The sequence below is a fragment of the Stomoxys calcitrans genome, chromosome 1, assembly GCF_963082655.1.
Source record: "Stomoxys calcitrans chromosome 1, idStoCalc2.1, whole genome shotgun sequence".
Classification (NCBI taxonomy): Eukaryota; Metazoa; Arthropoda; class Insecta; order Diptera; family Muscidae; genus Stomoxys; species Stomoxys calcitrans.
In genome coordinates this window covers 114,725,031-114,740,116 of record NC_081552.1, presented here as the reverse complement: position 1 = coordinate 114,740,116, position 15,086 = coordinate 114,725,031, and the positions used below count along the sequence as shown (strand labels likewise).

General features: G+C 39.9%; 1 protein-coding gene across 1 annotated transcript in view; it reads left to right on the top strand.

Annotated features, from left to right (window-relative positions):
• Positions 1 to 9,351, top strand: part of LOC106092946 (uncharacterized) — a 121,558-nt gene extending 112,207 nt beyond the window's left edge. The window contains exons 7-8 of the transcript XR_009397250.1: positions 8,837 to 8,955; positions 9,033 to 9,351. The gene's annotated coding sequence lies outside the window, so the exon portion shown is untranslated. The remainder of the gene's footprint in view (positions 1 to 8,836; positions 8,956 to 9,032) is intronic.
• Positions 9,352 to 15,086: the final 5,735 nt, after the last annotated feature.

Here is a 15,086-nt window from a genome sequence, read left to right as displayed (position 1 = left end):
AGATGGAAGACAACAAACTGCTACAACAACAACAACTACGTGGCATAGGCGACGCGATGGACCATGTGCCGGGCGGATCTTTCTTCGATGGCGACCTGGAAGTCGTCTTCATGGTAGGGAGTTTGGGATGGGGCGTCGAGCCCTTCTTGGGTCCCTCTGTTTAGGCAGATGGATCCAAGTTGGATGAGCGCACGGGGCTGGATGTTTGTAGAGTTCATAGGATTTAGGAAGTCCCTTAAACATATGGACGGGTGCACTCTCTTCGGGCTAAAGTTTTTGCGATTCTCAGAGCCCTGGATGTTAGATCCTAGCTGAAAGCCAGAACTGTGAATCATGTGAGATCGAGCATCTCAATCGTTTGGGAGCTGGTGTCAAATTGTACTGGGTCCCGGACCACCAAGGGGTGGTACCTGACGAACTTGGAGACGTTTGAGCATCTGCTATGCTAATGCCCCATGTTAGGGGCATTCGACGCTCTTGTCATTCTGAACTTCTGTAAGAGCCTGGGATGACTAAATCGATGAGGTTTCTAATTCCAGTGCCGTGGTCGCCGACGCTTCGTTTCACTGAGGAGTCTCGCTACCTCTGGATACGATTGCGAGGCACAAACGATGGGAAAGGAGAGGACCGTCACCTATAAAAGAGAGTATGACAGTAAAAGAAAGTAAGTGCCTTCTCCGCAAAACCTGCGCCTAGCGCTGGTGACCCTACATGGAGTGTATGGGGATAGCAGTCAGGTCCGGTACTGCCAAGATAGAGCTATACAACGTGGTTATACCGCCGGTTGGTAGCTGTGATCCAGTTAATGGTCAAGCGTACAAGCTCGACATACTGTCTGGTTATAATCATCTGGTTCTAGGGCACTTTAATGCGCATCACATTTCATGTCATTCTTCCCTATGTTACGATCAGCGGGGCATAGCCTTGACATAACAATTTTATCATCAAAGCTAGGTATTTCATTCGCAAGTTTGGGTAAATTTTTGTCATATCCGGTTAAAGTGCTGTCACATCTGGGTAAGACATCTTCATATCCTTCTTCGTTTCGGGGCTGGTTCGAATCTGACCCGTTTTGGTTGCACCTCTTGGTGCCGTCGATAAGTAGTTTTTTGAATTCGAACTGCATTTCTTACAGCTGGGTTTATATGTCTGTGGCGCCCCACACCCATAACAAAAAACGGTGCGTTCTGCCAAACAATTTTGGTAACGGTGTCCTGCCCCTCGGCAATTCCAGCAAATCAAACTTATCTCTGCTATATCCTCATCAGGTTGCAACAATTCTAACACCGGTATCTGGTCAGATTCGATATCAATTTCTGACAATCGCTTTTGAAGATGACCCACTCTACTACGAGAAACACCGTGCTTTCTATAAACGTCTTGCATTAAAAATTCACGGCGGTGGCAAATCTCACGAAGTTGACCGATGGATTCTATTTTCATATTTAATATTTCGTGCTGTATTTCCGGCAAAAGATTACGTCTTAAAATCTCAACTCGTGTCTTTTCACTCAAAGGCTGCTCTAATCGATCCACAAGATCTATAACTGATTCGTAAAAGGAGTTAAAGGATTCATTAGACTTTTGTTTCCGGTCTCGGATCATCTCCCTAATATCAACATCTGTACGAGAGTCCTTATATTGTTGACGCAGTGCACGACAAAGATCAGGCCATCTAACAACCTCTACCGTCTTGTGAAATCGCCAAAACCAATCGTTGGCTTTTCCTTTAAACAATGCACTAGCTTTGCCGCACAACAAATGCAAATTGCCACTTAATGTTTGGTTTGTCAAAGCTTCAACCCTATAAATAAAACTATCGACAACAGTTCGAACTTCCACTAAACTTCAATTTCCAGTTGAACCTAATTTGACTGACCTTATCAGGGCGAATACATAAATCAGGCACAGTGACTGATCCTGCAGAGCACGGGCGATTGGTACCAAGCCTAGCGTTAAAAGTATCCTGACCACCACTAACATTAGGTTGATTATTTGATGATGAAGGCAATCCAAGGAGCTGCTCAAGTGTGCGCTGTTCTACATCCGGTAAAGTTTGCATTCGTGGAGCTCGGTTAGCATCCGGAGAAGACGTACTTAAGATATGAGAAGAATTAATTTCCAATCGATTCAATTGAGTCGGATTACTCTGAATGTGACCCATTTGAGAGGCATTCGAGTTAAATCTGTACAAACTTGTCCAGATTTAACTCGTCTCAACACTCTTCTCAACCAATGTGGAGATCTGGCAAGACAAAGCGGGCAAAAGCTGGGACTGCTGTTCAGAAACAATCCTAGACACTATGTTATTAATGTCATTCAAGGAAAACTCCGACACTCTAAGGGTCGTACCAGTGGAGGTATTAGTAGATTGTCCCCGCGAAACATTAGGAACAGATTCCGGTTGAGCAGATGAAAAAAGCAGAATAAAAAACCCGAATGACCAAAATTAATAAAAAAAAATTATGAAAATAATAAAGAATTAAATAAAAAACCAAACAAAAAAAAAATAATAAAAATGAAAGAAAAAACCAATAAAAATTAATGGAAATAAAAATAAACAAAAACCTAAATTATGAAAATTATGAAAAGATATTTAAAAAAAAAAATTATATTGAAGTTTAAAAACAATATTAATTTTGCGAAAATCAATTTTAAACCACTCGGGCTCCACGTTGGGCGCCAAAAATAATATACGAAAAACAGAAATTTTCATGATATCTTTAAGTATAAAATATAAAAAAATTATAATTATAAAAATTCAAAGACAATTTAATTGAAGTAATTTACTCAAACATGATTTTTTTAAGGGTTAGGCTTTTGCTTATAGGTGTCTGTTACGATTAACCGGACTGTTAAGTGAAATTCAAATGTTACATGCACATATGTTAAGTATGCATAAGAAAGCAAAAGAAAAACGCAAGGTAAAATGATTAAAGTTCAATGACCTGTTTCCAGACAGATGTATTTGTATGTGTATTAGTGATATTCTTATTCGTAGTTTCTTATTGTTGTTGTTTTTAAAACATTTAACCAAAATCATTATTACAACAAAAATTGCAAACACTAAATGAAGAACAATTGCCTTCGATCACAACAACAAATGAGTACTTGCTATATGTGAAAAAAAAAATAAAAGAAAACAAACATTCACGTATGTTCTACTGTGTACCCCATTGCTAAGAGCAACAACATATGACTTAAAGAGCAAGCTTGTATAAACGGCAGCAATAGGCTGGGTTTATAAGTTTTGGTGCTGTTAAAACTTTAAACATATAATAAAATGCAGGCGTTAAAGCACAAAATATGACATTGAAACGCATACATGAATGCTATTTCCGATTCCTTTTTCCAGGTTATTTAAGTTTTTTTTGTTCAAGGTTTAAATTATTATTTGGAAAAGTAAAATTTATGATCGAGGAAAAAAAATATATTTGTAATAGATAATTTAAAAGAGAGCCTGTTTTGAAACCACCACTGCTCTCGCATAGCCTAACGGTTTGCACAATTGATCAACCCAACTGGTCCACGAAGTCACAGTTTCAATATTAGCAAGTGGTGATTCTAATTTAGGCAAACGACAACAAAACAAAAGAGTAAAAGAACCGTTTACTTGTCGTTTGGATCCCACGATGAAAGGCCTTTCAGCAAGTGGGGAGGGAGGGGCAGAGTGGCAGACAAATTAATTTGCACTTGCCAACACTGGTGTTATTTTACTTAAAATATATACTTCATTGTTTATATCGTCTCTTTTATGTGCATTTTTGTTGTAGTCTTTGGGTTAATGTTTTGAAATCTATTTTTTGTTGTAATATTGCTACACTTATGTTTTTTTCCTTTAAAATTTTGCTTTCTTTTTGAACAGCCAAATATGACCATTTAAAATATTACTTTTCTTTTCATAAAATAATGATTAGCACAAAAACGAATTAATATACAATAAAGGGAACAGGCTAAACTCGAACGACACATACGCACAATTTGCATGAGATTTAACCATACAAAGCAGAAACTAGATTTTAAACGATTACAATTTTTTACTTTTTTTATGCCCTTTAGGCTTCTTTTTCTCGTTTTTTTTTAAATATTTAGTAACAATTTAGGGGTCATAAAAAGATTTTTTTTAATCATACTATAAGGTAGGGCACTTTTTGGTGTAATTATGGTCAAATAAACACAATTCTTCGGGCTGCATAGCACATTAGGGCGACTAGGGCTCTACTGCAGTCCCCAACTACTCCCACTCCACTCTCTTGACTACAGACACAACACAGGGAGTGACAACGATTTAAAACCACGACGATAACTGATAGACTGATGTGCTTTGCGTAAAAGCGAAGTAATGACACTTCCAATAGATCAGCGTATTCGTCCCTCACAGGAGAGCAATCAATTTGATCGAAGATAAGATGAAGTTGAGATCTGAGGGAAATAACTTTTAAAATAAATGCGAGAAACTGATCGCGGTTATCAATAAATAATAATAAAATAAAAATTCATTTGATTGGAAACGATCAAAGTAATTAAAATTTATTTTCACGAATTTTTAATAGTTTGAAGAAACTTCACCACTTGTTGAAAACTTGCCAGAAATGAGAAAGATGGCCCCTTGAGCAGACCCTTTTCTACCCTTGCCAAGACATTAAATTTCCCAAGCTCTTACCAAAGTTTACAAAAAAAAGAAATGGCCCAACGTACACTAATGCAAAACAACTCAATATGTCGCGGAGAAAGGGAGATAACATCATTATCTAAGGCACAAAGACCCAATGGCATAACATTGAAACAACAGAGCTTAAATGCGATGTGCGAAATCACAGGTATACTTTAGGGAGCCTTTTGCCAAAATAAAATCAACAATCCTACAATACATAGAGTTTGGTTGCAAGCCGGAAAAGGAAAACATGAACACAAACACAACCACAAGCGCCACTACAAAGGCTCCACGTTATGCACGGTGACTAGGATTACGAGGAGATGCATCAGCTCTCTATACATTTCTGTGGGTATGCCTCTAGCGAAATGTTTATTTATTTATTTATTAACATATGATAGTAATACAAGAATACATTCCCAAATAAAACAAGAAGTAAAATAGAATGATCGATTTATATGGGAGCTGTATCGGGCTATAGACCGATTCAGACCATAATAAACACATATGTTGATGGTCATGAGAGAATCCGTCGTACAAAATTTCAGGCAAATCGGATAATAATTGCGACCTCTAGAGGCTCAAGAAGTCAATATCCCAGATCGGTTTATATGGCTGCTATATCAGGTTATGAACCGATTTGAACCTTATTTGACATAGTTGTTGAAAGTAACAATAAAAAACGTCTTGCAAATTTTCAGCCAAATCGGATAGGAATTGCTAAAGAAGTCAAGTCCCCAGATCTGTTTATATGACAGTTATATCAGGTTATGGACCGATTTGAATCATACTTGGCACAGTTGTTGGATATCATAACAAAATACTACTTGCAAAATTTCATTCCAATCGGATAAGAAATGCGCACTCTAGAGGCTCAAGAAGTCAAGACCCAAGATCGGTTTGTGTGGCAGCTATATCAGGTTATGAACCGATTTGAACCATACTTGGCACAGTTGTTGGATATCATAACAAAATACTACTTGCAAAATTTCATCCTAATCGGATAAGAATTGCGCACTCTAGAGGCTCAAGAAGTCAAGACCCAAGATCGGTTTGTGTGGCAGCTATATCGGGTTATGAACCGATTTGAACCATACCCGGCACGGTTGTTGGATATCATAACAAAACACGTCGTGCAAAATTTCATTCCAATCGGATAAGAATTACGCACTCTAGAGGCTCAAGAAGTCAAGACCCAAGATCGGTTTGTGTGGCAGCTATATCAGGTTACGAACCGATTTGAACCATACTTGGCACAGTTGTTGGATATCATAACAAACACGTCGTGCAAAATTTCATCCTAATCGGATAAGAATTGCGCACTCTAGAGGCTCAAGAAGTCAAGACCCAAGATCGGTTTATATGGCAGCTATATCAAAACATGGACCGATATGGCCCATTTACAATACCAACCGACCTACACTAATAAGAAGTAATTGTGCAAACTTTCAAGCGGCTAGCTTTACTCCTTCGGAAGTTAGCGTGCTTTCGACAGACAGACGGACGGACAGACGGACGGACATGGCTAGATCGACATAAACTTTCGCGACGATCAAGAATATATATACTTTATGGGGTCTCAGACGAATATTTCGAGTAGTTACAAACAGAATGACAAAATTAGTATACCCCCCATCCTATGGTGGAGGGTATAAAAATTACACATGTAAATACAAACTTTATACATAATCAAATTCATATATGAAAATTCAATCGGTTCCCCAGCCTTAACTATGCACTCAATTACAAATTATAAAAGTCCTAACCCGGTTTAGTCTAGAAGTTTAAGGCGAAAAAACATTATTAGAATGTGAAAAGATTCGCAGCTCAGATGGCAATAAATTCCAACATTCGCCACAAGAATTGCAAAAGCGAGAAAAATTAAAATATCTACATAACGGCACTGGCACCCCACTTTTAACAACCTTGTAGAAAAATCTAATATTGCGTAGGTCAATATAACGGTAAAAGGAAGTGCCCAGAAAGTCTTTTACATACCAGGAAATATGATCGCGAACGCGAACATTATACACAAATCTAACCACCATATTCATAATTCGCTTCAATTTCTGAAGATTGTAGTCAAAAGTTCCTGATACAACTTCCAAACCGTACAGAATCTGTGGCATTACTTTAAAAATATACATTTATGGTCCAGCTGGGAAAGAAAATAATTGCTATTTTGTAAGATTGAAAGGTTTTTACACAGTGATCTAAACTGCACTTATCTTATAAAATATCTTTCTTCTGTCGGATGATATGGTCAAAGGATGGGTTTACATAAATAAGTGGATCATTATTTAACATACCCTATAACAGTGTAATAAGGTAAACATATTCACAAGTTTTAACCCGAGCATTCCAAACTATTCTAACAACTGTGAAAGCCTGAACTGTTTTTCTTAATTGTAAGGTATACTTCACCACCAGGGCTATAACAACCGAGACGGTGAGGTCACGGACGGTCTCGGAGTGTAAAAAGTCTAAGTTAAAGTCTACTGGAGGCCATCGTGGTGCACAGATTACGATGTCCGCCTACGACGCTGAACGCCAGGGTTCCAATCCTGGCGAGAATATCCGAATATACTTTTTAAGCCGTGGTTATCCCCTCCTAATGCTGGCGACATTTGTGAGGTACTATTCCATGAAAAACTTCTCATTAAAGAGGTGTCACACTGCGGCATATTGTGAAGTACATATTGCACCCGTTTAAGTTGATATATCTCCTTATAACTTCACTTAAACGCATCTGCAATATGTCCTCTTTACAAAAGAGAAAGAAATAATTAAGGTATTTAAGCAAGTTTTTTCAAAAAACACTATTCAATGAAGATACTTTTTTGACAAAAAATTCAAAAAAAATTTTTTTTTTCATATTTTTTGATTTCCAAGCTGTATAACTTTTAATTGAATTATCGCAAAATACAAAGCCAATCTCGGCCAAAATTTCAAAAAATAAAAGTCGAATATCCTCGCAACCATTGGAGATGTTTTATTTTATAACTCGAGCGGACTTTTTTGTATGGATTTTTGACCAATATCCAGCAAAAAAAAAGTTTGGAAATCGGACACAAAGATTTGGCAGCCCGAACAATTTTTCCAAATGCCGAGGTGACCAACTTTAGTCCTTGATTTTGCACATGATCTCGATAACACCTCAGTTCTAACCATTTTGAATTTAAAGGAGTTATCTCTATCCGTTCTCAAATGGAATATTTCGTACTAACTTTTTTTTCGATTTTATCCCACAGTGTGACATGTGTGGTATTACAAAGGCCAATCTTAACCCAGTTGTAATTGAGGCAGCAGCAACTGCCGGAACTTATTACAGAGCTATAACTACTGTCGGGTTTGCCGAGGGATTTTAACTTTTTTCAGATGCTGTGCGTGGCAATTAGACGAGGTCAATACTAAAAGAGCCTTAAGAATAGTTTGGCCTGAGTACTCAACATCCTTTTATGGAATGAATTTACTATGCCAGTAGAGCCAGCTCCTAAAAGGGTTTTGAGTTCTCAGGGCAAACTTTTTTTAGGGCTCGTTTAATATTGATCTCGTGTATCTGTTTGCCCTTGGGGTCTCAACATGATACCTACTTCATGCGCTAGGCATCCCAACACCGGGTACCTTTATTTACCTCTTACATGCTCCCTACCACTTTCCTGAATTAGCTTATGCCAACATCGTTACGATTTATTTTCTTCACACGTTATAAACGAGAGTATTTATTTCCTGAGCATCTGAACCCATTCAAATACAAAAGAAATCAGATTTTGAAATTGACAGCAAAAGGAATGAAAGTCAAAGAAAGCAAATGGATTCCAAATACAAGAACAAATCGAATTTAAAACTCAAGGGAACAACAATTAGAGACTTCAAATCAAGTAAAACAATGGTATGCTTTAAAAAAGGGGGATTCCAAAACAATCAGTGATGGATATGCTTCTTATTCTTCCTAAAAGACGGATATCCGGGCTCAGTAGACGATGGCTCCGCATCAGCAGCTGTTGTTAGGCCCTAATGATCCGTCCGTCCGTGTATATCCGTCGGTTAGTATATGTACGTATCATTAGCTTTTTCCTTCTTTTTCGTGTGATTATATTTGTTTATGTGATACCTTTTTCTTTCTTAATAATTAAGTGGCGATGGGATAATAATGTATTTTTTTTCTCTTCTTCTTTACAGAGACACCCCAATCAGCCTGGGTTAATGGGGCAATAACCCTATTATGACTTGTACTTAAGCTACCTAGCTTGAGCTCAACCTATGTCTCCTTGTGCACACTTTCTATGTTACGCTGAAAGGTAAGCTATCTCGTCTACACAATTGTAATGCCTAACCACCTCCATTAATAAACTTTTACTGTTTTTTTCCTTTTAAGTTGCTACAAATATACACCACTGCAATAAAAAAAGGAAGTCTGTCGGTCGTTCGTCGGTCCAAGGTTACAAGTAGATTATCTGTCCACATAGGGATTTTTTACATGAACATGTCGGTATGATCATGCCGGGTTTCTGCGCCTCCCCCGTTGACTGGAGCGGTGATGGTGACTGGACGTGGTGGATGATCGATCGCGTGCTTTCGTGGTTTTTTTTATTTTGCTTGTATTTTGTATGTTTAATTTTTTAGATTTTAAGTATCTAGCCTGTACGACTTTAGTTGCTTTTTTCTTTTCTATTAAATAGTTTGTAACGATTAAATCTTTACTTTAGCTTGTAAGACTTTAGTTAATCCTTATTTTTAATTAGTTTATAGTTTGCGCTCACAATAGAACTGAAATGCCACAGTTTTTTCTCATTTGCAAATTTTTGGCTTGTACGACTGCCAAATCCACAAGTGTTTTTTTTCTTCGACGCTTAGGTCGCACTTTATTTAGGGGCTTATGCCCTTTCACCAATTTGAGATTAAGGCACAACGAAATTCGATAAAATAAAATAATATATTTGGACTATCAAGTCTCTTGTTTCTTTTTTTTTTTTTTTTTTGTTTATACGGTTGATTTCAGGTGGGTTGGAGTCAGCTCCAATATCCAAACCAAAAAGATCGGAAAAAGCCCAGGAAACCGGCCATCTTCCCAAAATTTCCTGCCATGGCCTTTCCTTTCTCTTTTTTCTTCATTTCTCCCTATTTGTTCCAAGCGACCTGACGTGCCTAGAATTAAAAATTGCTGTTTCAGCCGAGTTGCCAACTAAGCAAACATGTCATTCACAATAGCATCAATATGGGCCCCTACTCACGCCATGTCATGGCGCACACAACAAACCCAACCATCCTGCCGATACCCTGATCAAAGGGTGGGAGGGAAAATGTGTGATTCCTCGCAGTGTATAGTAGGTCTAAAATTCGACGGTTCATGAGTGGGCATATCTAAGAGGTGTTCTGAACTGACATCCCTATCTTCTTTCTTCAATCCATCGTCCAATTAGCGAAATTCATCGTTCATTTAGCGGAATTTATAGTTTACTTAGCCCAACATTTATCTCACCTCAACTCTACTCTTAGGCGTACCTTCCGTTGGGGGAGGTGTTTAGGACATGTCACTGTATACCCCGCTTTAGCAAATACCATATGATCGCTGATTTTCACAACCAAAATTTCACATCTATACGTGTCCACTCTTTTATACCATATTGCCGCGTGCGGGCCACCCTAATATGCATAACATACGCCCCCGCCGCTAGGGCCGGGCTTGGAGATATCAACTCGTGGTGAATGAAATGGATTGCCAAAAACTAAAGAAAAGAATTAAACTATATATATATATATATATATATATATATATATATATATATATATATATATATATATATATATATATATATATATATATATATATATATATATATATCGCCAAGAGCACTACGCTACTCTGGCATGGGAAAACTATGCTATCCCACCTTAAAAAAAGCATATGAAAAGAAATAACTCCAACGACCTTATATCTATCCTAGCCTACTAACTACGTGATTCTTAACCTATTGCCTTAAATCTTTGGCGTGAAAGACACCGAAAGATTTTCCCTGTGGATCCTCCACTTCATATAAGGAGTTCCCTACAGGCCGCACAATTCTACACTTGAAAAACATCTTATCAAGTTTCGCGTTGTAGTTATCAGAGAAGCTACTTTGCCGAAAACTACGGCGAAACACCTCTTGTCCAGACAAGAATCTAACCTTTCGGCAGCGAAGATTGTAGGATCTTTCTCCTTTAAGGTAAGCCTTATGTACATTAGATCTGATCAGCTCCCTGGTTTGCTCCATCTTCTCCGAGTTAGGGATAAAGTCGATATCCGGGTCATTTAATATTTTAAGCTTACGGGAAATCTTGTACACGCTCCCGTGGTTAATCATGTTAACACCAAATAAGGCGTAGTACGGTGTCACCTTTATCGCGTTATGCACCGACGAGCGCAGCGAACACTCCACCTCTGAAAGGTGCTTATCCCATTCTCGGTGGTCTTCTAGTTGTCGGCTTCGTCTCTTTACAAATTAGGCACTGTTTCACTAAACTTCGCATCTGCACATTCATGTTTGGCTAGTAAAAGTACTCTTTTATACGGTGCAACGTCTTGTGAAACCCGCCATTATCTGAGGTAGGTGGGCAATGAGCCCTTTTGATGACTCGTTCAGTCAGCTCGGCCGGCATCCATAACTTCCACGCGAAATCCTCACGCAAAGGACCACCGTCGTAGTGTCGCGTTCTTTTGTAGGCGATACTATCGATAACCCGAAAATCGGGTAAACTTGCCGCGTTCTCTTCAATACTCCGGGTTAGATCTTGACAGGCGTCAGACTTATAGGCTGGCGAGGAGAGGTCCAATAATTGTCCTAAGTCCTCGGACAGTTCGTCTATATCGTACCTAGACAAGGTATCCGGAACAATGTTCTGGCTACCCTGTCTATGCTCGATATCGAACCCGAAGGGCTGTAATTGGAGGCTCCACCTCAGTCTTCCGCTTAAATCACTATGGGACATCAACCATTTGAGGCTGCTATGATCAGTGATGATGGTGAAGGCCTATATTGACCGATGGTCAATATAGGGCCTGAATTTCTTTAGGCCACAGCCAAGCACTCTCTCTCCATCACTCTCTCTCCGTCACTGAAAATTTCCTTTGAGCAGACGTTAATTTCTGTGAAAAATATGCAATGGGATACTCTCCGCCCTCGTCATCCTTCTGAAATAGGACTGCTCCTATTCCCAGGTCGGAAGCATCACATTGCACATAGAAATGTCTTTCAAAGTTCGGGTGAGGGAGTACCGAGCTGGTAATCAGGGCCTGTTTAAACTGATCAAAAGCAGCCTTCGCATGGTCGGTAAAATCAAAAGTCCTACCCTTTTTAAGAGTATCGAAGATCGGGGTAGCTATCGTCGCGTACTCGGGTATGAACCGCCTATACCAGCCGGTGGCGCCCATGAAACTTCTCACTTGCGTTTTAACCTTTGCTGGATCCGCCTTGAGAGTACCTCCACCAACAATATAGCCTAAGCATCGCAGCTCTTTGAAGCAAATTTGGATTTTGCCAAATTTATCGTGAGCCCCGCTTTGGCTAACAATTCGGTCACACGCTTCTGCGACTCCAGGTGAATGTCAAAATCTGGCGACACTACCAAGAGGTCATCCAAGTAAACAAAAACACGGTCTCTTAGTGCTGCGGGAATCACTTTGTCCATTAACCGGCATAACATGTGTGCTGCATTACACAACCCAAAAGGCATGACGGTAAAATGGTAAAGAGGCCTCCCAGCACCGTAAAGCCTGTTTTCTCTTTACTGGTTTCGTCAAGGGATATCTGCCAGAAAGCATCCTTTAGGTCGACACTGTTTATATATAAATAGGTGTTACCAAGCCGGCTGAGTAGACCTTCAATATGCGGAAACGCATAGTCTATTTTTCTCACCCTTGCGGAATAATGTCACTGGATGACTCCAGGGAATATCGCTCGGCTCTATCACCCTTAAGGTAATATCCTATCCAACTCCGCATACATTAATTTCTGCACAGCTGACGACACCGGATAGTGCCTACTTTTCACTGGAGTTGCATCACGTGAGTCGATTGTGTGTACCTCAGACTGTGTCCTGCCCAAGCCTTTCTTAGTAAAGCAAGGGAATTTTTCTATCACATCTTCCAAGCGTTTTCGCTGAAAGTCTGACATAGACTTTCTTGTCATCATTGACACAGCCGTCAGCTTCTTCACAAAGGCTCACATTGTTGGTGGTCAAACTCTCAATTTGGGTAAAAAGTTGAAATTTGCGCATAAAAACTATGCAGAGGAAAAGAGACTTTCCCAAAGACGGTACCAAAAAGAAAGTTATTTGATGATACATTTTATTAAAGAAGACGATGGCTGTGACCCTGCCTACTATTTTATGTGGACTTTTCTCTTTTTGTAACGCTCTCGTGCCTTTTTAACCTTATTGGAGATCCCAAAAATCCTCGCCTTTGTCTCCCTATACTCTTGAACCCGGACATGTAACGGCTTCAATTCTCTCAGCTTCGGGACAAGTGTAGAGCTATGCTTATGCTGTTCGGAATTACTAAGAAGGGTGATCTTTTTATCAGATGATGGGACTGAATCTGAACTGGTGTCGAGCGCACCTCTCCAGTCTGACATGGGATCCTCTGTCGGTTTCCCTGACATTTCGGGCTGTTCCTGACGGTTACTCCATCATGACTACACCTATAGCACAAAAATTTTCTAGGCGCGTCACAATCCTCCCAGATATGACCTTCAACTCCACAATTCCAGCATTTCAAATTTGTTTTGCCCTGAATTGCATCCACTGCTATGGCCTCTGGGCGTAACTCATCCTCCCAGGCTAACTCATGAACGCGTTTTGGCTTCAGATTAGTGCGCTGGTACTGCTGACGGTGGCTTGCGAGAAGGATTTCCGCTCTTATAACTTCTCTATAGAAGCTCCCCAAGTCGTTAACTCTCACTGAGAATATCATCTACTCTGTTTTCAGATTGCCCCTCATAATCTCCACCATCTGCGCCTCTCGGTAGTGTTGCTTCTGCTGGTTTCGCAATTGAATCACCGCATTACAAAACTCTTCGAAGGTTTCTTGGGGCTGCTGGCGACGGTTAAGAATTTGCGTCTGTATCTGGAATTCGTTTTCTAATCGCTGGTATTGCGTCAGCAGAGGCCTCTCATTTTCATCCCAAGACCGAAATTGTACAAATTTGCGGTGGTTCCAGTACCAGTCTAGAGCTGGTAAAATTTTGTTAGGAATTTCCGGCTGAAGCGATAATTTCGCGAATGCCAACGCTAATAGCCGGATCTGCTGGATGCACGGGGACGTTGAGACCCGTGAGTGGGCTATAAGATGGAGAGGATATATGGCCTTGGGAGCCGAATGTGCTGCTCAATAGCCGAGACAAATCGTCCATGCCTGGAGGTAGTGGTGGAACCACGAACGACAGAGCTGATATGATCGGAGCATTGCTAGCTGCCGATGTGGTTGTTGTTGTTGTCGTGAAAGTCACAGCTGATTGGGTTGTACTCGCCCGAAAATCCCGAGAAGTTCCTGGCTGCATCCTGGAATGCCCAGAACCTTCTCTACTTGCTGAACGAGTACTAACCATTGCAGTATAAGATCTGCCCAAAATACCGAAATGTAAAAAGTCAAATGTCTTAAACGTATTAATACTGCCAAAAAACCGAAAATAAAAACCAAAAATAACAAATGTATGGTCAAAAAGGAAATCTCTTTTATGACGGTGTAAAATCAGGAAAACTTGAAAGAAATAGACATTCTGTAATTTCCAAGTATCTACTAATTGGCTAGAATAGACGTCTCTGTCATTGTGACAGATTACTGTCTAATCGGAAAACATGCTAATAGACTGAAGGTTGCCAGCAATGAATTTTTCAGAATCTGTGAGGAAATCGAAGAAGAGGCTATAGAACACATGTGTGTATGTCCCGCACTAGCAGCTAAAAGGAATTCCACTTTAGGTTTTCACATCTTCGAAAACCTGACTGATTTAGCCGATGTAAACATTCGCAAGTTATTGGGCTTTTTAAATCGATCTGGATGGTTCAACGATAGAAACTAGAAGGCATCTTCCTTCTTCTGTTCCTGTGGTATCACAATGGACGAAAACGTTTGAGTCTGATAGCAGACTGCCACTTAAACCTCACCTAACCCAACCGTAGAATGAAACAGGGAGTTCACCAAGGCGGAGTGATATCTCCGGCACTGTTTAACCTCTACCTATTCTCCATTCCACCCCTTTGACGGCATAGAGATCGTATGCAGACGATTGTACGATCGTGGCATCAGGCCCCCACCCATTGTTGACATCTGCGATAGGTTGAACGTCTACCTCAACGAACTTGCCTCATATTTCGCTGCAAGAGATCTGATCTTCAGCCACATAGTTCACTACAAATACGTGTGGGGTGAATATTGAGCTGAAAGTGAGGT